The 24,092-nt window shown below is 36.5% G+C and overlaps 1 long non-coding RNA gene across 4 annotated transcripts in view; it reads right to left on the bottom strand.

Moving 5' to 3' along the window:
* LOC118351516 (uncharacterized) overlaps nt 1-24,092 on the bottom strand; it is a 194,046-nt gene that overhangs the window by 148,295 nt on the left and 21,659 nt on the right. For all 4 annotated transcript variants that reach the window (XR_007403897.1, XR_004807064.2, XR_007403896.1 and 1 more), the window contains exon 3: nt 4,887-5,168. This is a non-coding gene — a long non-coding RNA (uncharacterized LOC118351516). The remainder of the gene's footprint in view (nt 1-4,886; nt 5,169-24,092) is intronic.

Raw genomic sequence — 24,092 nt, 5'->3', positions numbered from 1 at the left:
AGAGACCAGAATGAGGCCATACTTCTATGTTCAGAAGGAAGGAAGCATATACATCAGGGAAAGACAGTCTCTTCAACAGATGGTGTCGGGAAAATTGGACAGCTTCATGCCAAAGAATGAAACTGGACCACTGTCTTACATCACACAAAAAGTAACCTCAAAACGGATTAGACCTGAATGTAAGACACGAAACTACACAACTCCTAAAGGAAACATAGGCAGTAACCTCTTGCACATTGGCCTTAGCAACGTATTCATAGATAGGTCTCTTCAGTCAAGGGGAGCAAAAGCAAAAATAAATTATTGAGACTATATAAAATGCTTTTGCACAGAAAATACGACCATCACAAAATGAGAACATAATCTACTGAACGGGAGAAGATATTAGCAAGTGATATTCAATAAATAAATTATTTAAAAAAACTTCTATAACTGAACACCAAAAACAACAAAAGACCTCTTAAGTAATCTGATTAACATATAAGCAGAGGACATAGACATTTTTACCAGAAAAGACATCCCGATGGCCAACAGACACATGGAAAGATGCCCAATATCACTAATCAGAGAAATGTAAATCAAAAACACGGTAATAGGGATCTCTGGGTGGTTCAGTGCCTGCCTTTGGCCCAAGGTGTGACCCCGGGGTCCTGGGATCGAGTTCCACGTCGGGCTCCCTGCATGGAGCCTGCTCCTCTCTCTACCTGTGTCTCTGCCTCCCTCTGTCTCTCATGAATAAAATCTTAAAAAACAAAAAAACACGGTGAGATATCACCTTATATCCGGCAGGAAGACTAGTATTAAAAAGACAAGAAATAACAAGTGTTAGTGTGGATGCAGGGAGAATATAAATTATTGCAGCCACTGTGGAAAACAGTATGGAGTTACCTTAAATAAGCAACAATAGCAATAGCATATGATCCAATTTTTCCACTACTAATGTTCACCCAAAGAAAATAAGAACACTAATTTGAAAAGATCTGTGCACCCCTATATTTATTGCAGCGTTATTTACAGTAGCCAAGATACGGAAGCAGCCCAAGTGTCCACTGAGAGGACTGTAAAAAGATGTGGTACATATATACAATGGAATATAACACAGTCATAAAAAAAGATGAGATTTTGCCCATTTATGACAACATGGATGGACCTAGAAGGTATCATGCTAAGTGAAATAACAGACAGAATGGCAAACACCATGTGATTTGAACTCCTATACACAAACTAAAAAAATATGTATAGATAAAATGCTGAATCAGACCTATAAGTACAGTGAACGGACAGTTGCCAGAGGGAAGCAGAATGAGGGATTGGCAAAATGCAAAATGGGGGAAGGGGAGTGGGAGATACAGACTTCCAATTAGGGAGTAAGTCGCAGAAATAAAAGGTACAGAATAGGGAATATGGTCAATGGTACTGTAATAGTGTCATATGGAAGCAGCTACACTTATGGTGCCCATAGTAAAATATATAGAGATGTTGAACCACTATGCTGTACACCTAAAAATAACATGACATTGTGGGTCTTAAAAATGTTGTCTACTCAGAATTTTAAAGAAAAAGGATATAGTAGATGCACACACATGCTGCAGTATTACTCAGCTATAAAAAAGGAGGAGATCTGAACATAGAGGGTATTAGGCTAAGTGAAAGATCAGAGAAAGACAAATACTACAGGATTTCACTTATATGGGAAGTCAAACAAATGAGCAAATAACAGAACAGAAACAAAATCATAAATACAGAGAATAAATCTGTGGTTCCCAGAGGGGAGGTGGTTGGGGTGGGGGGGAGGGCAAGACAGGTGAAGGTGATTAAGAGCTGCAAGATTCCGGTTATAAAATAATTCACAGGGATGAAAAGTTCAGCAGAGGGAATATAGTCAATACTATTGTAACAACTTTTTATGGTGACAGAGGGTGACTACATTCATTGTGGTAAGCATAGGATAATGTACAGAATTGTCGAATCACTATAGTGCAAACCTGAAACTAATATAACTAATAACACACGCTATAACCAATATTGTATGTCAACCTACTTCAATTAAAAACATGTGAATTCCTTGCCTTTTCCCTTTGTCCTAATATAACATTATTATGGAATCTCTGAATTAGAAATAAAGTTTCCCCAATGAATGAACCTCTCCTGATCGCTTTCTCTAGATTCAGAACACTTTAAGTGATGGAAAAGCCGTTTTAACATTAATCAGCTTTTTGGAGCCCAAATTGGTCTCTCTGTAGTCTGCACACCTTGTCTTCCTCTCTGAAGTCATGCAAATGCAGCATACTTTTTTTTTTTTTATTTCCTTCTAAAAACGTTAAGAATAATATGTAACTTGCTACGGTAAGCATGGCAGAGAACCAAGTGATAACCCCCTTCTTGGTCTCTGAAATTTCATAAAATATCATCACCCTGTTTGGATCTTTTTATATATAGTAATATGAAATGACATTTTCTTGTGTTTTCACATTTTTAGGTCAGTGACATCCTATCTCCTAATTAGTGTTCTGTTGCAGTTGTGTAAATGTAGACACATTCCCTTGGTGTTTTAATAATGCTTTGCTGAGAAGATTATTCTAAAATATTTAAAGGAAAACATTCCAGTTTTCCTCTTTTTGTTCCATTTTATTAAATTAATAAAAAGTTTAAATGTAGTGCTAGGATTGTGATACATCTACACACCCATTAAAGAAAAGAGGACTGTGGAAGTTTCAAAGCACTTCCACAAAGTCTTTGATACCGTTCTCATTAAGATGTGGCATCTAATTTCCGTTTCTTTGAATGGACGTAGAATGCAGTGGAAGTGAACCTCCACAAAGTCTGAGACCAGGTCCTAAAAAAGGCAGCGGTACTTCAACTTAGCTTTCTCTTGGGACATTAGCTGTTGCATTCCTGACCCTATACACTGAAGTGTCATGTAGGGGGTTCTGAGACATCGTTGCCAATTGAGGTGCTAGGCAGCAACCAAAATTAACCACAAGACATACCATACTCTAGATGGTACCAACTCTGGGCACCATTTGACTGCAACCTTTTGAGAAACATCTGGGTGAAAACAAACTAGCTGAGACCAGTCAATCCTCAGAACCCAGAGAGTATCATAGAAAAGCAATTTATTTGTGCTAAATCTGAGACGATTTGATACTGTGGACCTAAAAATATTTTAATGCCACATAGAGAATGAGAAAATATTTGATGCCATAGCCAAACCTAAAGTGTAGGTCTGTCACTCTAGAACTAAGATGTGAGCAGTAGTGCACGAGGCTAGTTTATTAGGAAAGAAGGGAATAAAGGAAAAAAAGAAAGTAAGAAAGTAAGATAGTTTGTGGTCATGATGAGTTGGTAAATGAGAACTCAAATAAAAGGGAGTAAATAGTTGTCAGAAGTTGGAGGAAATGAAACCCTTGTTATGCAGTTGTGTGAAGTTTAGCAAAACACCATCAGCCATTGAAATTTGGAAAATAAATATACTTAATGAACCGGATAATCTGCCTAAGGAAGTTTCCAGGCATAGTTCTCAACATTCCACCCGATTTCTCTAGCTGCTTGTAATAATAGGAGAGAAGAACTAAGGAAATCAGAATTCTTAAAAAGTAATTAAATAAAGAATTCAGGACTTGGAAATGAGAAAACATTTTATTTTTGAACCCAATTCCTAGATGGTAATCTATGGTCAAATCAGGAAATAGCTTTCAGGCAAAGATCAGATCCGGGACACTGCCAGGAAAACGTGGTCTAAAAATGACCTTTAAAGCAGTATGTACGACGTCAGAAGGGTTTACGGTTGTGCCTCATATACCTTTTCAAGCAGATAGAAAGCTATCTAGGAATCTTAAGAGCATACTTCACATTATCTCTCAATAAAAAATTAGGGCTTCTGGTGCACTAGGTGGCTCAGTCAGTTATGCATCTACCTTGGGCTCAGGGTCCTGGGGTTGAGCCCTGCACCGGGCTTCCCTGCTCAGCTGAGAGCCTGTTTCTCCCTCTGCCTCTGCCTGCTGCTCCCCCCCTCCCCCCGTTTGTGAGGTCTCTCAGATAAATAAATGAAATATTTTAAAAAATAGGGCTTCTAATAATGTTTTAGGGCAAACTTTAGTGGGAGCTGAAGGTAAAGACTTCACCTCAAACTCTTTATGGGAGTGGCTTTTCTGTAACAGAGTGAAACCCAAAAAAGATTTCTTGAAAGAAATCCATAAAAATTTTAAGATAATCATACTAACAGAAACACTACCAGATTGGACTAAAAGGAATAGCAATGGTGTGAAAAGAAAAGTATCCTTGATATACCCAAACTTCTACAGGAAGAAAGTAAGCAGAGAAGAGTATTCAGCTATAGATGTGGGTTACATTTTAGGCAAAGGAAATAAAATTCAAAGAGAAGAATAAGAACCATGGACAATTGTCATAGAAGTGTGCCCTAGTCAAAGAAATGTTAACATATGCTTGTGTGGATTTCAGATTTATAACAGATTAGTTACCTTCTATATCTCCTATTTTTATTTTCTGTTCTTTCCTTTTTCCCCCCCTCTCTCTTCTGTAAGAATATCTAACTTATGTTTCTCCAATCACTGTATTTTGGATGGGAGGTAGATCCTTCACTTCTTTAAGTCCCATGTATTCAGATCTAGAGAGCACTCAAGATGCTATTCCTGGAAAACATACCCAAAATCAATTGGATTTCATTTAGATGATAGTATCCTAGATATTCAACCTGAGACTGAAGGTCTACTAGGTAAGATTTTAGGAGGTTCTGCAGAAGTGAGCAAGTTTGTGTTGCACGTGAAAAGTAAATAATTTAGGCCCAAAGAATGAACCTAAAATCCTTCTATCAAGAGGTGTAACCTAATTCCCGTCCTTAAATAGTTGTAGCCTTGATGACTCACCTTTAGCAAATAGAATCTGGCAGGGTGAGCTGGATGATTTCCAAGGATAAGTCACTTCTTAGTTCCAACTCTCAGCTTTTGGAATCCAGCTGCCAGGCTGTGAGGTGATCCAAAGCCAACAGAAGTCAGTTGTAGGTGTTTAAGCTGACCGCCACACCTAAGATCTCAGGTAACAATCAGTATCAACCACTACACGTGTGAGAAGCTTTCAAGGTGACTCATGGTTACTACGTGACAGCAACATAGGAGGACCAAAGAGCTAATCTCGGTCAACTTCCAGAACTGAATGAGATAAAAGTAATAAAATTACTGTTTTTTTACGCCATTAAGTGTAGTGTAACTTTCTTGTGGCTTTAAGTAACTGGACAGGAGGACACACACATACACACACACACTTATCTATAACAGTCTCCAATGCGTATTAAAAATAAAAACAGCAGGAATGCATAGTATGTAACTATTGTTGTCTTTTATTTTCTAAGTATGTTGTTGGGGATTTTTGTTTCAGATTTGGTGACTAGGATATAAAGCTGAAGAACAAAAAGGGGATTTAATTATTTCACATTCAGAATAGAGCTGAAAACAACTGGGGTGTCATACCCTTCTAGGGCTTATGTAGGAACAGCTGATGGCTCTGCTAAGCTAGCCACCTCTTCCTTATATGTCAGTGATTGGGAGGATTTGGGCAGGTATCCAAAAGTTATCTGAGTCCTAGATCATAAAGTTAGAAATGGAATATTGGACCTTTTTCCTCCCTGCTTAGAGGAGAATTGAGAGGGTCTCTTCTCAAATCTCTTTCCCAATCCAAGTAAGAAGGGCTCAAAGAGATTTACTTGTAAATGGTGAGTGGCTAGCAAGAAGGGACAACTGGCATTTTTCCTCAAACTGGGCAATCTGCTTTTGCAATGGAGTTTATGACCTTTCTTCTTTACCTAGTTCAACAAGAATGTAAGCATTTTAGAGAGGAGCAGAGGACAGGGAAAAGAGAGGACAGTATATCAATCTTTATTTTGGCAAGGATGTGTAAATATCCTGCGGGTTATATGGACACGAGGGAGGTTTAACCATCTTGTTGTATCCCCATCACTGAAGGCAGGAACTCCAGTACTAAACAAATGAGATATAATACGATATAGTGTAAGATGAGTAGTAAAGGAAATATGTAAAAATTCATATTGAGGCAATATCCACATTGTGAAAGTGGTGAAATATTGCCAGTTCTACTTGTAGAACATGCAACCTATGTCCCCCAACATGTGCGTGCACACACACACACCCCAAAAACACCATTGGCAAATGCGTTTCCCATACAGAGGACTTAGCCACTGAAACTGGAGAAACAGTAAGAGCCCCAAATATTTATTATTGGTCCTTAACAGAAAAAGGTTGTGAGATTCGGTCAAAAAATTGATATAACTCTGCCAACAGTAACAAAAAGAAAACTTGAATGGCTGTATTAATATCAGACAAAGTATGTTTCCAAAGAATACTGCCAAGGACAAGAAGGATCATTTAATAATGATAAGAGAGTCAATTTATCAAGAGTGCATAAAAATCCTAATAGGTTATGTGTATAACAGAGTTCCAAAATATATGAAAACCTGATAGAACTATAAAGAAAAATAGGCAAATCTGCAATTACAGTTGGAGATATAGGAATCTTTCTCTGAACATTTGATAGAATATATAGACAGGAAATATGTAAAGATATTGAAAATATGTGCAGCACTATCAACCTGATCTAATTGACATTTATAGGACACTCCACCCAGTAGCAGAATACACTTTTTTTTTTTTTTTCCAAATGCAATTCCTTTTTTTTTTTTTTTAAATAGATATGCCATGTTTTGGGCCATAAAACAAATGCTTTAAAATAGCTTTAAAGTAAAGGTAAAGGTTTAAAAAATGCATTAAAATAGTCCACAGTATACTTTCTGGTCACAATAGAATTATAAATCAGTGAGAGACATCTAGAAAACTCTCTAAGTGTTTGGGAACTAAACACCACACTTCTAAATAAGCCCTCAAAATAGAGAAGAAGCAATGAAAGTAAAATCAGAAACTATTTTAAACTAAAAGTGAAAATATGACATACAAAAATGTATAGGTTGTATATAAAACAGTAGAGGAAATTTTTATAGCATTATATGCCTACATTAGAAAAGAAGAAACTTGTTAACTCAAAAACCTAAGCTTATACCAAAAGAAACTAGAAAAATTAATATGACCCTAAGTAAATATAATAAAGGGAATTTTTATGTGACAAATCAGGAAAATGGAAAACAAAAACAAAATAATATCACAAGCTAGTTTTCTGAGAGAACCTAAAAATTAATAAGCCCCCTACCCAGACTAACAGGAAATAAAAAGGAATTAATAAGAAAGGAAATCAGATAGTGATAGTGAGTCTCTATACATTCTACAGAAATTTAAAAAATATCGGAGACAACTTTATGCTCATAAATTTGGTAACTTAGATGAATAGACATGTATTTTGAAGGTCACATATCACCAAAGCTCACTTAGAATGAAACAGGAAATCTGAATAGCCCTATACCTATTAAAATTAAATTTTTGGTAAAAATATTTCTGCAAATAGTATTCCACGCCTAGATGACTTCATTAGTGAATAATACTAAACACTTAAGAAATAATACCAATTCTTTTTTTTTTTTTTTTTTTTTTTTTTTTTTTTTTTTTTTTTTTAGAAATAATACCAATTCTATATAAACACTTTAGAAAACTGAAGAGGAAGAAATTCTTCCTAGCTATGAGTCTAGCATTATCTTGACTTAAAAAACAAAAAAAAAAAAACAAAAATAACATATAAGTACAGAATATACTTTATAAGCACAGATGAATAAATTTTTAAAAAAATATTTTAGGCACCTGGTGGCTCAGTCAGTTAAGTGACTGCCTTTGGCTCAGAGGGTCTTAATCCCAAGGTCCTGGGATCCAGTCCCACATCAGGCTCCCTGCTCAGTGGGGGAGTGTGCTCATCCCTCCTGCTTGTGCTCTCTCACTATCTCTCTTTCAAATGAAATCTTTTAAGAATAATAAGGGATGCCTGGGTGGCTCAGCACGTCAACCTGGAGTCCCAGGATCAAGTCCCACATCAGGCTTCCTGCATGGAGCCTGCTTCTTCCTCTGCCTAGGTCTCTGCCAATATCTGTGTCTCTCATGAATAAATAAAATCTTTAAAAAAATTTTTAAGGTAATAAATAAATTATTTTGAGAGAGCGCTAGAGCACTATCATGAGTGGCAGGAGGGGCAAAGGGAGAGGGAGAGAATTGCAAGAAGATTCCTTGCTGAGCACGGAGCCTGATGTGACTCTCTATCCCACCACCCTGAGATCACGACCTGAGTGGAAATCAAGAATCAGACACTTAACCGACTGAGTCATCCAGGCACTCCCAATGAATGTATTCTCAACAAAATTTTAGCAAATCAAATCCAACAGTATATAAATATGAGAATACATCATGACCAAATGGGGTTTATTCCATGAATGCAAGGTTCATTTAATATTTGAAAAAAAAAATCAGTGTAATTCATATTAATAGACTAAAAAGGAAAAATAGTCATCTAAATGTTGCAGAAAAGCATTTCAGAAAACGCAGCATACACTCATGAAAAAAGTCCTAAAAGTAAGAACAGTAAGGAACTCCCTCAATCTGACAAACGTTATTTATGAAAACTCCATAGTAACATCATGGTGTTGAAACATAAATGTTTTTCCCCTAAGGTCAGGACCAAGGCAGGATACCCACTCTCAACACTTCTTTTCAATACTGTGATGGAGGATTTATTCAATGTAATAAGGCAAGAAAAAAAAAATCCAGATTGAAAAGGAATAAAGCCATCTTTATTCTTGGATTACATAATAGTCTACAAAGAAAATCTCCATAATGTACCAAAAATGCTAATAGAATAAAGTTAAAAACACAAAATTAGGCCACTATAGATAAATCTATCATTTTTCTGTATAGTAGTGACAAGCAATTATAAATTGACATTATAAAAAAACTGATAGTAGCATTAAGAATAGGAAATAATTAGGTATAAATTTGACAAAGATGTGAAAAATTTCTACACTAAGGAGTACAAAATGTTTGAGTTTAAAGATGTTTTAAATTAGTAAGGAGATATAACTTCATTGATGAGAGGACTCAATACTGTTAACATGGCAATTTTACCCAAACTAATCTGCAGATTCAATACAAATACAGTGAAAATACAAGTCTTTTTTGTAGAAAGCAGAAAAATGATAAAACATGAATATAAACACAAAAGACTCAAAATAAAAAAAAACTTTGAAGAATGAAGTAAGATAATTTATACTATCTAATTTCAAGATTTATAAGCTATAGTAACTAACTATGGAACTGTGTAGGATGGCCAAAATAGACATATATACAGTCAATTGATTTTTTTTTTTTTTTTACAAAAATGTCAAGGTAATTTAATTGGGGAAATTACTATTTTCAACAAACTGGAACAATTTGGTAAGAATAACAAATACTTACATAAATAAAACCTTGACCTTTACTTACATTACATGATATACCATAATTGTGATTACTTTGAAATGGATCGTATGCCTAAATTCAAGAGCTAAGTTTATAAAATTTCTAGTAGAAAACATTGGGTGTTATCTTAGAAACTTTGGATTTGGCAAGGGTTTCTTAAATAAGACCTTTAAAGTATGAACAATTAAAGAATAAAATCAAGAAATTGCTCTTCAGAAGGAGAAGGCTTACACTCTTCTAATGCTACTGTTGTGGGGAACTAACTGGCTGGGAAATGGCAGTGTAGGAGGACTCTGTGCCCATATTGTCCCACTGATAGGAGTGTTATCTAGTTGCATCAGCAAAAATAACCTGGAAAGTGGCCCAAAGGGACTCTAGGGTGGCTCAGCAGTTGAGCATCTGTCTTTGGCTCAGGGCATGATCCCAAAGCCCCAGGACTGAGTCCCACATGGGGCTTCCTGTGAGGAGTCTGCTTCTCTGTCTTCCTATGTCTCTGTCTGTCCCTCTCTCTGTGTCTCTCATGAATAAATAAATAAAATCTTGAAAAAAAAAAAAAAAAGTGGCCCAAAGACTGGCAGAAGAAACTCTACATTGAAGGAGGTAGAAGAGTGAAGACTATTTGAGAGCAAAACAGACCTTGGCCATCTGTAGCCAGGCAGGATCTAGTGGTGCTATGGAGAAGGGCAAAAAGCAGATTATCACCTCGGGAGCCTGCAAAGGGAAGATGAAGCCCCATAATGTTTGGCTTTGAAAGCAAAAGGGGCTGAATCTCATGAGTTCTTGCAATCAGTGGAACTTAAAGCTTGGAATTTTGAAAATTGGCAGCCTCAGCTCTGGGCAAAGCCAGAAGACATTAGGAATCAGACTCCTCACTCTCTTGAGGAGACAACATGACAAACAGCCAGCAGAGATACAGCATGCAAGTATCAGTTGGAAAACACCAGAAGCAGACAGGAGAAAGTGACTTACTCATCTCAGAGCATGGTCCAGAGAGGTAGAGATCACAGGGAGACCCCTCCAGAAATAAAGGAGCACCATTTCTCTCACCTATGTCTCAGCATAAACACACAGCACCTGCAGGAACCAGTATAGTACCAACACTGGTGATCTGACTTGATTATACCAAGTTCTGAATCCCTATGCTTTGGTAGATCCACCTTCCCAGTCATGTTTGCCTCAGTTCCAGTGCTGTGGCCTTCCATCCCCAGAAGACCAACACAAACCTTACCAATGCTGCATCTGTACCCACAACTTTGGTGGGGCCCTGGTTCCAGTGGCAGTGGTGGCAGGTAATGTTTTGCAAATAGACCAGCTTACACCTTGTTAAAAAGTGCCCCACATAGTAGGGGATCAATACTGCCCACAACAGGCAAAGAGAACCTCTGCAAACAACTGGGCTGAAAACAGCAGCAGCCAGGACTTGACAGCAGGGCACATGCAACACACAAAACAGGAGACACTGCACTGCAGGGCACTATAGAACCTCTTCTTCATAAAGCTATTACACTTTTGAGAGCAGGAGACATGGCTGGCTTTCCTAACACAGAGAAACAGACAAACTGAGGAGACAGAGGAATACATGCAGCAAGAGACCGAGTGAAATTAATGTAAGTAATAATGTCAGATGGAGATTTTAAAGTAATGATCATAAAGATACCCACTAGACTTGAGACAAGAGTGGAAGACACTAATGAGACCCTTAAAGAGATTTTTTTTTAAAAAAGAGCCAATCAGATGAAGAATACAATAAATGAAATTAAAAATACACTTGATAAACAGCAGACTAGAAGAAGCAGGAAAATGAATTAATGGCCTGAAAAATGGAGTAATAGAAAGTAATCAAGCTGACCAAATGAGAGAAAAAAGAATTATGCAAAATGAGAATAGACTTAGGGAACTCAGTGACTCCAACAAGTGTAATAACATTTACATTACATGGATCTCAGAAGAAGAGAGAGAAAGCAGCTGAAAAATTTGAAGAAATAGCTGAATACTTCTATAACCTAGGAAAAAAAGAGAAAAAAAAATTGAAAGCAAGGGAAAAGAAGACAGTTACATACAAGGGAAAGCCCATAAGGCTACAAACATATTATTCAGGAGAAACTTTGCAGGGTATTCCAAGACATATTCGAAATGCTGAAAGGGAGAAGTCTGCAACCAAGAATATCCAGCAGGGCTATCATTCAGAAAACGAGTGATAAAGAGGGTCTCAGGCAAACAAAAACTAAAGGAGTTTATGACCACTAATCCAGCCATATAAGAAATATTAAAGGGGACTTTTTGAGTGCAGAGGAATGACCAAAAGTGAGAGTATAAAAATCTATAAGCACAAAAACCATAAAAATAAGTTTATCTGTAAAGATCAGTTAAGGGATTCACAAAATAAAAGGATGTAAAATAGGATACCATATGCCTAAACTATGGGGTGGGGATAAGAGCAAAGAACTTAGGGAATAAAGAGAAAAGAATCCAAGTATATCACTAAAGAAAGCAAACAACCTATGAAAGAGCAAGAGAAGTACCAGAGAAAAACTACAGAAACAACTACAAGTAAAAAAAAAAATGGCAATGAATACATGGATAATACATATTAATACTTCGAATGTGAACAGACCAAACCCTCCAATCAAAAGACATAAGGTGACAGAGTAGACCCAAAAACCCAAGAGCCATCTATATGCTGCCTATGAGAGATTTGTTTCAGACCTAAAGACACCTACAGAATATAAATTAGGGGATGAAGAAATATTTATCATACAAATGGATATTAAAAGAAAGCTAAGGTAGCAGTACTTATATCAGACAAAATGGACTTTAAAACAAAGACTGTAGGGATGCCTGGGTGGCTCGGTAGTTGAGCATTTGCCTTTGGCTCAGAGGTCGTGGTCCCAGAGTCCCAGGATTGAGTCCCACATCGGTCTCCCTGTAAGGAGCCTGCTTCTTCCTCTGCCCTTGTTGCTGCCTCTCTCTCTCTCATGAATATGTAAATAAAATATTTAAAACAAAGACTATAATAAGAGACAAAGGAGAAAACTATATAATAATGAAAGGACAACCCAACAAGATAAAAATTGTAAATATTTATGCACCCAACATGGGATCACCCAAATAAATAAAACAGTTAATAGTAAACACAAAGGAACTAATCCATAGTAATAAAATAATAGTAGGGGACTTTAATATCCCACTTAAATCAATGGGCAGATTATTCAAACAGAAAAATCAATGAGAAACAGTGGCTTGGAATGACATACTGGACCAGATGGACTCAACAGATATTCAGAACATCTTAAAACAGCACAATACACTTTCAAGTGCACATGAAATATTCTCCAGAATAGGCCGCACATTGGGCCACAAAACAAGTCTCAACAATTCAAAACCACTGAAGTTATACCTGTATCTTTTCTGACCACAATGCTATGAAACTAGAAATCAATTACAAGTAAATATCCATAAAGAGCAAGAGTCCATGGAAATTAAATAACATGCTACTAAACAATGAATGGATCAACCAAGAAATCAAAAAAGAATCCCAAAATTACAGAGAGACAAATGAAAATGAAAACAACTATCCAAACTCTAGGGTATAGCAAAGGGTGCTCAAAGAGGGCAATTTACAGTAATAGAAGCCACAAGATGCAAGAAATATTTCAAATAAAAAACCTAAAGGAGCTAGAACAAATGGACAAATGAAACTCAAAACCAGGAGATCAAAGGGAACAATAAAGATTAGAGCAGAAATAAATGACATAAAAACAAAATAATAGGACAGGATCAATAGGACAGGATCAATAATAGGACAGGAACTGTTCCTTTGAAAAGATCCACAAAATTGATAAACCACTAACCAGACTCACGAAAGAAAAAAAGAAAAAGAAGAAAAGGAAGGCTCAAAATCACAAAAGACATACAAACAACTGTAAGAGATTATGAAAAATTATATGAAAATTGGACAATAAAGAAGAAATGGGTAAATTCCTAGAAATATGTAACTTACCAAAACTGAAGCAGGAAGAATAGAAAATTTGAACAGATGGATTATCAGCCATGAAATTGAATCAGTAGTTAAAAAACATCCAGTTGGGCAGCCCGGGTGGCTCAGTGGTTTAGTGCCACCTTCAGCCCAAGGCATGATCCTGGAGACCCGGAATCGAGTCCCACTTCAAGCTCTCTGCATGGAGCCTGCTTCTCCCTCTGCCTGTGTCTCTGCCTCTCTGTCTCTGTGTCTCTCATGAATAAATAAATGAAATCTTTAAAAAAATAAAAATAAAACAAAACCCAGCAAACAAAAGTCCAGGACCAGACAGCTCACAGTCACATTCTACCAAACACTTAAAGAAGAGTTAACACTTATTCTCAAACGATTCCAAAAATTAGAAGAGGAAGGAAAATTTCCAAATTTATTCTATGAGGCCAGTATTACCCTGATACCAAGGCCAGATAAAAGACATCACAAAAAAAGAACTACACGCCAATATCTCTGATGAACATACATGTAAAAATGCTCAAGGAAAACAAACCAAATTTAATACATTTAAAAAAATCATTCACCACCATCAAGTGGGATTTATCCTGGGATGCAAGGGTGGTCAAAAATCTTAATCAACATCCTATATCACGTCAATAAGAGAAAGGGCAAAAGCCATGTAACCATTTCAGTAGATGCAGAAAATATCATTTGTCAGAATACAAAAATCTATTCATGATAGAAGCCCTCAGGAAAGTGGGATTAGAGGGAACACACCTCAACATAATAAAGGCCTTATATGAAAAACCCACAGAAAACGACATACTCAATGAGGAAAAACTGAGAGCTTTTCCCTTAAGATCAAGAAGGAGACAAGGCGTCCAGTCTCACTTTCATTCAACAGAGTACTAGAAGTCCTCTCCACAGCAATAAGACAATAAAATGAAATAAAAGGCATCAGAATTGGTAAGGAAGAACTAAAACTTTTACTATTTGCAGATGACATGATACTATACATCAGAAACCCTAAAGACTCCACCAGAAAGCTACCAGAACTGATAAATGAATTCTGTAAAGTCTAAGGATATAAAAATCAATGTATAGAAATCTGAGGAAGGGAGAGAGAGAGAAAAAGAAACCAAGAAATAGACTTTTTAACTATATAGAACAAACTGATGGTTACCAGAGGGAAACCAAGGTGGGCTAAATAGGTGATGGGGATTAAGAGTACACTTGATCAATCTGGAATATTAAGCAATAGAAATGAGTGCTAATGTCGAACAAGAGACCTGTAAAGTAATGTTCATAATTTTATTAGTTATAGCCCTAGTTTGGAAATAACTAAATACCAATTAGTTTCAGAAAGACACGGGCCATAAGAAAAATGAATGAATTCTCTAACATTAGGTATGAATTTGGGGTGTTTATGATTGATAGTTGTTACAACTGATATATCTACAGTGACCTATCAGTGTAACTGTTGATAAGGAGGGAGGCTACGGGGCGTGGGGGGGGGGGGGCAGAGGTATATGGGAAATCTCTACCTTCCTTTCAATTTTGTTGTGAACCTAAAACAACTCTTAAGAAAGGTTTAAAAAAATGAACTACTGTTTACACAACAGCATGGATAAATCCATGGGCATAATGTTGAATGAAGGAATAGGGCTACAAAAAACTCATTAGGAGGCTACCAAAGGAACCTTCTGAAGTCCTGGAAATAATCTAGTTACTTGACTGTTATGTAAAATATGAAATTGTACACGTTTTTTGCCCTTTAAGTTGTATTAAAAAAACTGATTAAGTGTAAATCCTTACAAATGTAAACCAAAAACAATTTAGATACATATTTATGTAAAAAGCATCCACAGACTCGTAGATAGTAAATAGATGGATACACGCAGGCACCCTAATAGAATATTTCTGAAAAGATACACAAGCAACTAATCACAGTAAGGAATGGGAGCAATACTTGCTTTTCCTATTATTTTGTATCTTTTGGAATTTGTACCTTCTACATGTATTTCCTATTCTAAACAATTAATAAAGGTAGTGGAAGAAAACATTGAGAAAATATTTTGCTTCTGCTCTGGAGTCTGTTTAACTCGTATTAATGTGTTGGTTCTACAACCTAGGGAAACAATGTCTAGAAATATTTTTAAGTGACCTAAATATATATATGCAGAAAATTGTACAGAATTTGGCTTAGAATTAGAATCCTAAATTCTGGCTTTTAATCCTCAATATTCATGAATTTAAGAACATAATCAAGATTTTCAAATAGAACTGTTTCTCAATGAATTAATTACGCCGTTGAGTTCCTTTTTTCTCATCCTAAAATGTCAAGAACATTGCAGGGAAATAGGGAGACTGTAGGTTCTATTGTTCTATTGTTCCGAGACAGCTTTTCTGGTACAAACTGTAATAACTTTTGCTTTTCTATCAATTCTTTGAGCTCTCTTCACATCTTGCGGAAGTATAATTTGGGACATCATTTGGCCAAAAACTGAAGTAGCAGAATAGAATCCCGAAGTTTAAGAGAGCCTAAACATCTTTGTAAAAGGCAAGTTTGGAGAACTGAAATCATTGATGGATGTTAAGAAATTGCAGTACGTTGACCTTGGATTTATTCTCCAGAGAAGTTTTGATCAAACTGAAGAAGAGCACGTGAGTTTCTTCGCATTGGCTCCAATTTAGAGACTCCTGTCGATATGGCCTTTCCAGGGATGTTAGGCGCCAATGTTGAAACTGTACTTTAAAGAGCACCAAAGTTAAAATTCACAAGCTAAGGAACAACTTGTTTTCACAGCAATGAGAGCTGGCATGGCAAACACTTCTCAGTGGTGACTTACATACTTATTCAGTGATTTAGACTGCTTCTCTGGCACGGGTCAAATGGCATATTAACATGGGATATAATCCTTTCTCACTCTGTAGGCAATGGCTCAGTGTGATATTGGCACCATATTAAGCTTCATTAACCCTACAACACGTTGCCTTCTTACTCTTGGCACTCTCCTGCAGGCTGCAGGCAGTAACCCATGAGTAATCTGATTACCTACAACCGACTGTAGCCGCATGGAATGGAGGCTGACTACAGAGTGGAACACAATTACAGTCTTTTGAGATTCAATTAGAAAGCTGTTGGTAGAGCTTCGTTTCTGTAACTGGCTCCAATAACCCCTTGTGAACTGCACATTTCTTTAAGGGCTCATAGTAAATAATGAACTTAAAAAGCTTCACCTGTTCTTCATATGCCTTTTAGAATTTGTCCTGAGGTGCATAACAGACCAGGTTTTCAGTTAGAAACAATAAGTCTTTCCATAGACTCTGCGTGGATTATAATTTTTTTTAACCTTCTCCAAAGGGGAAATGTTATTCATCTCTTCCACAGAAGTACTTGGATTTTAGTCTTCCTTGTGAATGGACGCTTAAAAAAAATGCTACTTAGCATGGAGCTGAACATTATCAAAGGCTAATTGTCCTTTAAATAAAACTTGAGGTTAAGAAAAATTGAGGTTTGCCTTTGAAAAACCAAAATTAAGACAAAGATGTTCTAGACTGGATTATGTCATTCTGTGACATCTCAAACATCAATTACACCGGATATACATATCCATAAGATGTCATTCTTTGCTCACTGGTGATCTGAATTTCTAATTGCACATTTAAAATGAAATGGTTTTAAAAAGCATACTTGGAAGAAACACATTAATTAGAAGGTATTTCGTGTATATTAGAATGTATGTGGTAAAGGAGTGTTTGTCTACTGAAATAATTTTGCCCATGAACTTGCCTCGTCTTGCTTATTACGGGATTTGCTTTTTCTAGTTTGAGAATTCTAGAATTAGTATTAATTTTAGAGAGACTTGAGCTTGAATCCTGGCTTTGCTACAATCTAGTAGATCCTTAGTTTTCCGAACCTCAGTTTTCTCTATTTTGAAAAAGGGAATAAAAAATACCTTATGAAAGTGTTGTTGCAATGATCAACATCACATGATGAAGGGAATGGCACAGGGCATGGTGTACAGTACACACTTAACAGTGCTTTACTTTCTAACTAAATTTCTAGATCTCATGGAATGGTCACTGGCTTATTGTGAGTTCCTATCTGTTTTTACCACTATGTATAACAATTATCTGGCATAAAAACATCTATTTTTATGCCATGAAACCAGAGAATCGTCACTAATTATTGAAATGCATTACTTATAGGCATTTATTTGAATCCCTGAGTTTCAGTGGTATCTGAGTTTCCTTTTATTCTCATGGTCTTTTTCTTCAAAGAAAATGTGAATATGCAATCAATTCATTACACTCAACCAAGTTTCAAAAAATTCAAGCTAATACTCCAGACTAATGCCAGTTCCTTGTCCTCTGTGAGGTGAATGCCTGGAGTCTGAACATGAAAGCATTTTCACATCTGAAAGCTGGATGGTTATAAATGCTCAGAGTATACGAAAATCTCTCCACTTGACTCTGCAAGTAAACAGCTAGTAAACTGCTGAATGCTAAACACTTCCTTCATAATGGTGGAAAGATAGGACTGAGGAAATCACTTTCCTCCCATGACTCTGTAGATTACCATGTGCCCAATGAATACACACTGCAACTGAGGAAGCAGTACGTATTTGATGACCACTGGTGTGGGAAGCCATGTCACCCATTAGCATCTATGAGTCAGACAGCTTAGTTAAGTCTAGTCATCACTTACAATAATTTAATCAGACTAGCATTGATCTATCTTGTGGCCTAACATGACATACCTCACTTTAGCATTATCCATAATGAGTCACACCATGTCAAAGGAGCTGGTCAAGCTTAGCATTTGTTATTAATCACCAAGATTTTAGGAATAATTTTTCAAAGTTTCACTAACACATGTTGCTAGATTTCTATTATAATTAACTATAGTTGGCTCATTCATACAGGAGAGCCAAATGGAACTCAGATTCCAAAGTGTCTTGTCTCAATCTAAACTACTTTTCAAAGAATAATCCTAAGGGTAGCACTGGCTACATCACCTCGTATGGATAGGTCTGGAAGAATGGAAAGCTGGTGTATGTTGGTTTATTTATTTTTTACTCTTATTTTTCATTTAGCCCCTAGGCATGTCTATATCACCAGTAGGAAATATGGATCCATAATAGTTCAGATGAAAGAAATGGAAGGTCTTATGGGGTTGGTTTTAACTTTTCAAGCGTAAGATAAAATAAGCTCTTTTTAAAAAGTACAGAAACTCAATTTGTAGATTGTTTGGTCAATACTGTTCATAACTTTCAGGAAAGCACTGCAAGTCTTTTTTTTTTTCTTCTTCTTCCTTTTTGGATCTAAGCCTGGAGGAAAATAATCAACAAAACAAAGCTTGGCAACAAATTATTATTCTCACTTGTTCTCACATGCCCGCCCCCTTTTAAAAAAAAAACCTATTCCCTCCTCCATAGCTAAAATTCTATTTCCCCTGCCTAGACTAACAGATTTCATACTTTCCTGCCTCCAGTATTTGTACTTCCTACCCATCCTCATTTCTCCTGTCCACGTATTTTTCTTTCCATATTGATCTTCTTTGAAAATGCCACCAGCAGCCTCCAGTTGTCTGTTCTTGTTCTTAGGCCAATATCAGCTGATTCTTATGCTTCCTTCACCCCATACACTGACTCTAAAAATATTAGCAAATCAGATTTTACAGAAGCTTTTCATGGAGAGAGAGAGAGTATAAAGTTAGAGTATACACATAGTCAAATGGCCCCCAAATGCCCTCTAAACACGTCTGCTCTTCTTCTGAAGTTCCTCTTCTCCCAGGCACTACACCTCATCTGCTCCTTATTTACAAAACTTTATCTCTTCTCCCATTGCATCCCCACTTCTTACTCTGGCTCAGCAAAACAAAGCATCTGCCTCAGCATCTGTGCTGGGTGGAGATGGGGGTAAGAGTAGTGAGACCAATTTATTTCACTGTGAGTCACACATGCATATTTCATCTAATCTTCACAACACACCAAATGGGGCATCATAAAGGTTCAGTACCCAACACCAAAATTAAGCAGCATAGCTCAGAGATGGACCAGGTCAGGCTACCTCTGAAGCTTTGTCATTGCTACCAAACTAGTATGAGGTAATTTTAGGTGATAGTTAAGCTTTTAAATATTTTGGTAATTATATATTCATTGTAATAGACATTTAAAATAGAGTACAACACACATGATTTTACAGATACTATTGCTTAATTTAACAAAAACAAGTGGGGTGATTCAAATTTGTTTTCACAAAAATTATTAATGGATAGTACAGGTACCCTACAGATGTGGGTATGAACTAAATAAAGTTAAGGAAATACTAGATGACTATATACTTTCTAGTTCTGCCAACTACTCTCTGTGAATCTCCATACAATATTAATTTGATCTCTGTGCTTCTGTGCTACCTTCTCTAAAATGTTCACTTTGCCTTAGGTCTCCTTGCTAATATCCTGTTTAAATGTATTCCCTTCACACACATTCCTCAGCTGACCTGACCTTCTGAAGATCTGCAGCCATACAGTGACGTGGCACTGAGTGGAGTATGTTTTGGGGGGATATTTATTCATGTGTTTGTTGCATTTTATTTACCTCATTATCTGGGACTTCCTCACTTATTATCCTTATAGCTCTCTTCCCCACAGCACTTGACTTAAACACAGGAACCTAATAGAAGGTATTAAATAAGTAAAAAGACTAGGTTCAAATCCCACCACCTGCTCACTAGTTTTGGGACACAGAACAAAATTTGAGCCTCTTTGAAGATTATAGAACTTGTGAATTTAACATGAATATAGTATCTTACAGAGAGTCAATACACATTAGTGCTTTATGTTTCTACCTCCAATATTTTCCGAATAAAAAAATGTGCAGAAAAGACTGACATATTATTTTAAGCTTGACTTCTAATTGTTACATACTCTTGCATATAATTCAGGTATTATTCGGATAAATAATATTCAACAAAGTATCCATTTGCCCAAAAGCTCATAAAATTTATATTAGGATTTTTGGATTGGATGCATGCGACTGAATACCAACTCAAACTACTATAAGAAAAAGAAATCCTAAAATTGAGAGAAAGAGTATGAATATTTATGGTCTCAAGAAACTACAAAGTCCCAGGGTTAGAATTTGGTTCAGACATAGCCCACTTTAGGATGCATAGGTAACGTCACCAGACCTCTGTTTCTCTCCATCTCTTTCCCTCGTGTTAACTTTATTCTTAGGCAGTTTGTCTTCATAAGCAGCACCTGACCTACCTGCCTTTTTAACTAATATCCTTAAGATGGGAGCTTCTCAATTAGCATATGTCTCAATTCCTTAGTGCTAAAAGGTTCTTACTGGCCTTTATTAAGTTACATGCCCCACCCTAGAAAAAAAGAGCTGTGTCTAGTATGTTAGGTCACCCTAATTGCTTACTGGCCCAGGGTTTGGTAGAAGCAGCCGACAGTCTCATCAGTTCCAGAAGAGAATGGATATGGGACAGACATGGGGGTGGGGTGGGGAACAATGATACTCTGTCCAAAGAAAAGAAATCTAGAATGAACCCAAGCATTCTAGGACTGGTGTGACACATATTCTTGGTGCTTCACTCCTATTCTTTCAGGGTCCACTGTTCCAAAAACATGCTAACAGCATCTTGTAGCCCTTACCTTTACCTCCACCCAAGGTTTTTCTTTTGGCCTGGCCAACCTACAGGGCAAGAAGGCAGTGAGGGGGGTTGTCCAGGGGAACATCCTTCAACCAATGACTCAGGAAGAGGGGGTAGATATAGACCTCAGCATCCTCTCTTCTCTGTCAAGATATTTTGGAGGCATGGTTTTCACTATCTCTCAGAATTCCCTAGTAAGACTGGATACTAGTTGCCCTAGTAGTAACCTATTTGGTAACATGCCATTTATTGGCTTCTTTTTCCTTCCCTGGCTCACCTTTCCATTTTTCTTCTCCCTAAGATAAGCTTCTACATTATTTATGCATACCTCCTGATGTTGGGGTCTGCTTTTGGGGGGAATCCAGTCTTCATCACCACTCCAAAAAATCTAGTAGGAAATCTCTAGTCATTTCCAAACTTTTCTGGGTAGAATTTTCTCATGGCAATTAATCTCATGAAGACTGAATAGTTACATTGGGATGCTTATTTTATCTATGATATACGAATTAAAAAAAATCTAGATGAGTGAACATAATGGCTGAGAATACATTAGATGGGATGCAAGTGGGGGACAGTAATACTTTTTTTCCCTTTTACCTTTCCTTCTGATTGAAAATTTCTTCCTTTTCTGTCATGCTAAGGGTATGTAAGATTTATGAAACAATTTTAAATCAGGCTTTAAAACACTTTATAAAGAACAAAGGTGGAGATTTCAAGATATACCACAAAGCTGTAATAATCAAAATAGTATACTATTAGCACAAAAACAGACATGTGGATCAATAGAACAGAGTCCAGAAATAAATCCACACTTACATGGTTAAAATTAATCTATGACTGAGGAGGAAAGAATGGGAAAAAGTCTCCAACAAATGGTATTGGGAAAACTGGACCACTTTCTTACACCATCAACAAAACTAAGCTCAAAATGCATTAAAGACATAAATATGAGGCCTGAAACCATGAAATTCCTAGAAGAAAACAGGCATTAATTTCTTTAACATCAGCTGTAGAAATAATTTTCTATGTAGGTCCTCTGAGGCAAGGGAAACAAAAGCAAAAATAAACTATTAGGGTGACACTAAATACTTCTAAAATACTTCTCTGCACAGAGAAGAAAACCATCAACAAAATTAAATGACAACCTACTGAATGGGAGAAGACATTTGCCAATGATATACCCAATAAGGGGTTAATATCCAAAATATATGAAGAACTTCTACAACTTAACAAGAACTACAACACAAAAAATATGCTAAGCAATCCAATTTTTAAACATGGGTAGAATACATGAGTTAACATTTTTCCAAGAAAGCCAACAAACACACGAAAAGATGTTCAATACCACTAATCATCAGGGAAATGCAAATTCAAACCACAATGAGATCTATACTTTACACCTGTCAGAATGGCTAAAACAAACACACACACACACACACACACACACACACACACACACACACAAAGAAATAACAAGTGTTGGTGAGGATCTAGAGCAAAAGGAACCCTCATGCACTATTGGTGGGAATGCACGTTGGTACAGCCACTATAGAAGAGTATGGAATTTCCGTAAAAAAAAAAAAAAAAAAAAAAAAAAAAAAAAAAAAGAATTACCATATGATCCAGTAATTCCACTACTGGGTGAATATGAAACACTAATTTGAAAAGATATATGCCCCCCTATTTTATTTACAATAACCAAGATATGGAAACTCAAGTGTCCATCAATAATGAATGGATAAAGGTACACACACACACACACACACACACACACACACACCTCTCACACAATGGAATACTACTCAACCATAAGAGAACGAAATCTTGCCATTGCAATAACATGGATGGACCACAATGCTAAGTGAAAAATAATTCAGAAAAAGACGAATACCATATGATTTCACTCCTATGTGGAAAAAATAAAACAAATGAACAAAGAAAGAAAAGAGACAATCAAAAAGATTCTTAAATAGAGAGAACAAACATGCTTTCCGGAAGGGAGGTGGGCAGGGGTAGAGGGATGGGTAAAATAAAGAGGATTAAGAGAATAGTTATCTTGATGAGCACTGAGAAATGTATACAAGTTTTGAATCATGTTGTACACCTGAAACTAACAAACATATGTTAATTATACCTGAATAAAGAAAGAAAACACTTGGCTCAAATGGAAGCTCAGTTTTCAAATCTAATGCAAGAAAAACACAATCACTTTTATCATTCTAACCTGTCACTTGGCAGTTTACCCTTTGATCCAATAAATTTCTACAAATGAGATATGCGGAAAAACAAAGAAAAATCTTACTTATATTGTCAGTAAATATGATGAAATTCTTGTTATCAAACACAAGTAGAGAACAGTCTCCATTCTCAAGGAAAGTTAATCTAGTGGCAAGAAAAGCCTGGATGAGTAAAGAGTACAGGGAATCTGTAAATGTCTGTGAAGTTTGTATAAGAAAACACTTTTGGAGTTTGGGAAATGGAAAATCAAGATGGTCAAGAAAGCAGGATCAATGTTAACGTGGACACAATATCGTCAAAAACATATGTTCTGGCAAGCACTAAATTGATTGATTTAGCCAATAGGGCTTAATTAAGAAAGACCTTTTCCAGATGTCCCTTACTCATGCAATTTGCATATTGGGGATTTTGAAATGTTGCTTTTCCATCATTTGCATTTGGGTGCTGGGAAGGGATAAAGGGGGGAGTAAAGTTAAAAGGAAGAATTCATGTCAAAGATTTGAGGGAAATCTATGAGGTTGGTGACCACACTTGTAGCTCCTTCTAGGTCCCTTGTGGGTTCTTCTTCTCATGAGCCTATTAATGTTGGGGTATTTCCTACTTTAATGCTAGCTCTTTTTTTAAAAAACTGAATTACAGCTTTGATGATCCCATTTATCCCAGTGTCATTAATAATGATCTATATGCTGGTTACTCCCCAATTAACTCTTCAGCCCAGAGCACTCTTACATGAGCTAGAAGACTGAATTTATACAACTGCTTAATCAAAATCTCTACTTCTAGGTCTAATATACCCTCAA

Source organism: Canis lupus, chromosome 19, assembly GCF_003254725.2.
Source record: "Canis lupus dingo isolate Sandy chromosome 19, ASM325472v2, whole genome shotgun sequence".
Taxonomy (NCBI): domain Eukaryota; kingdom Metazoa; phylum Chordata; class Mammalia; order Carnivora; family Canidae; genus Canis; species Canis lupus.
The sequence above is the reverse complement of the archived record's forward strand: the minus strand, read 5'-3'. Positions and strand labels throughout refer to the sequence as shown.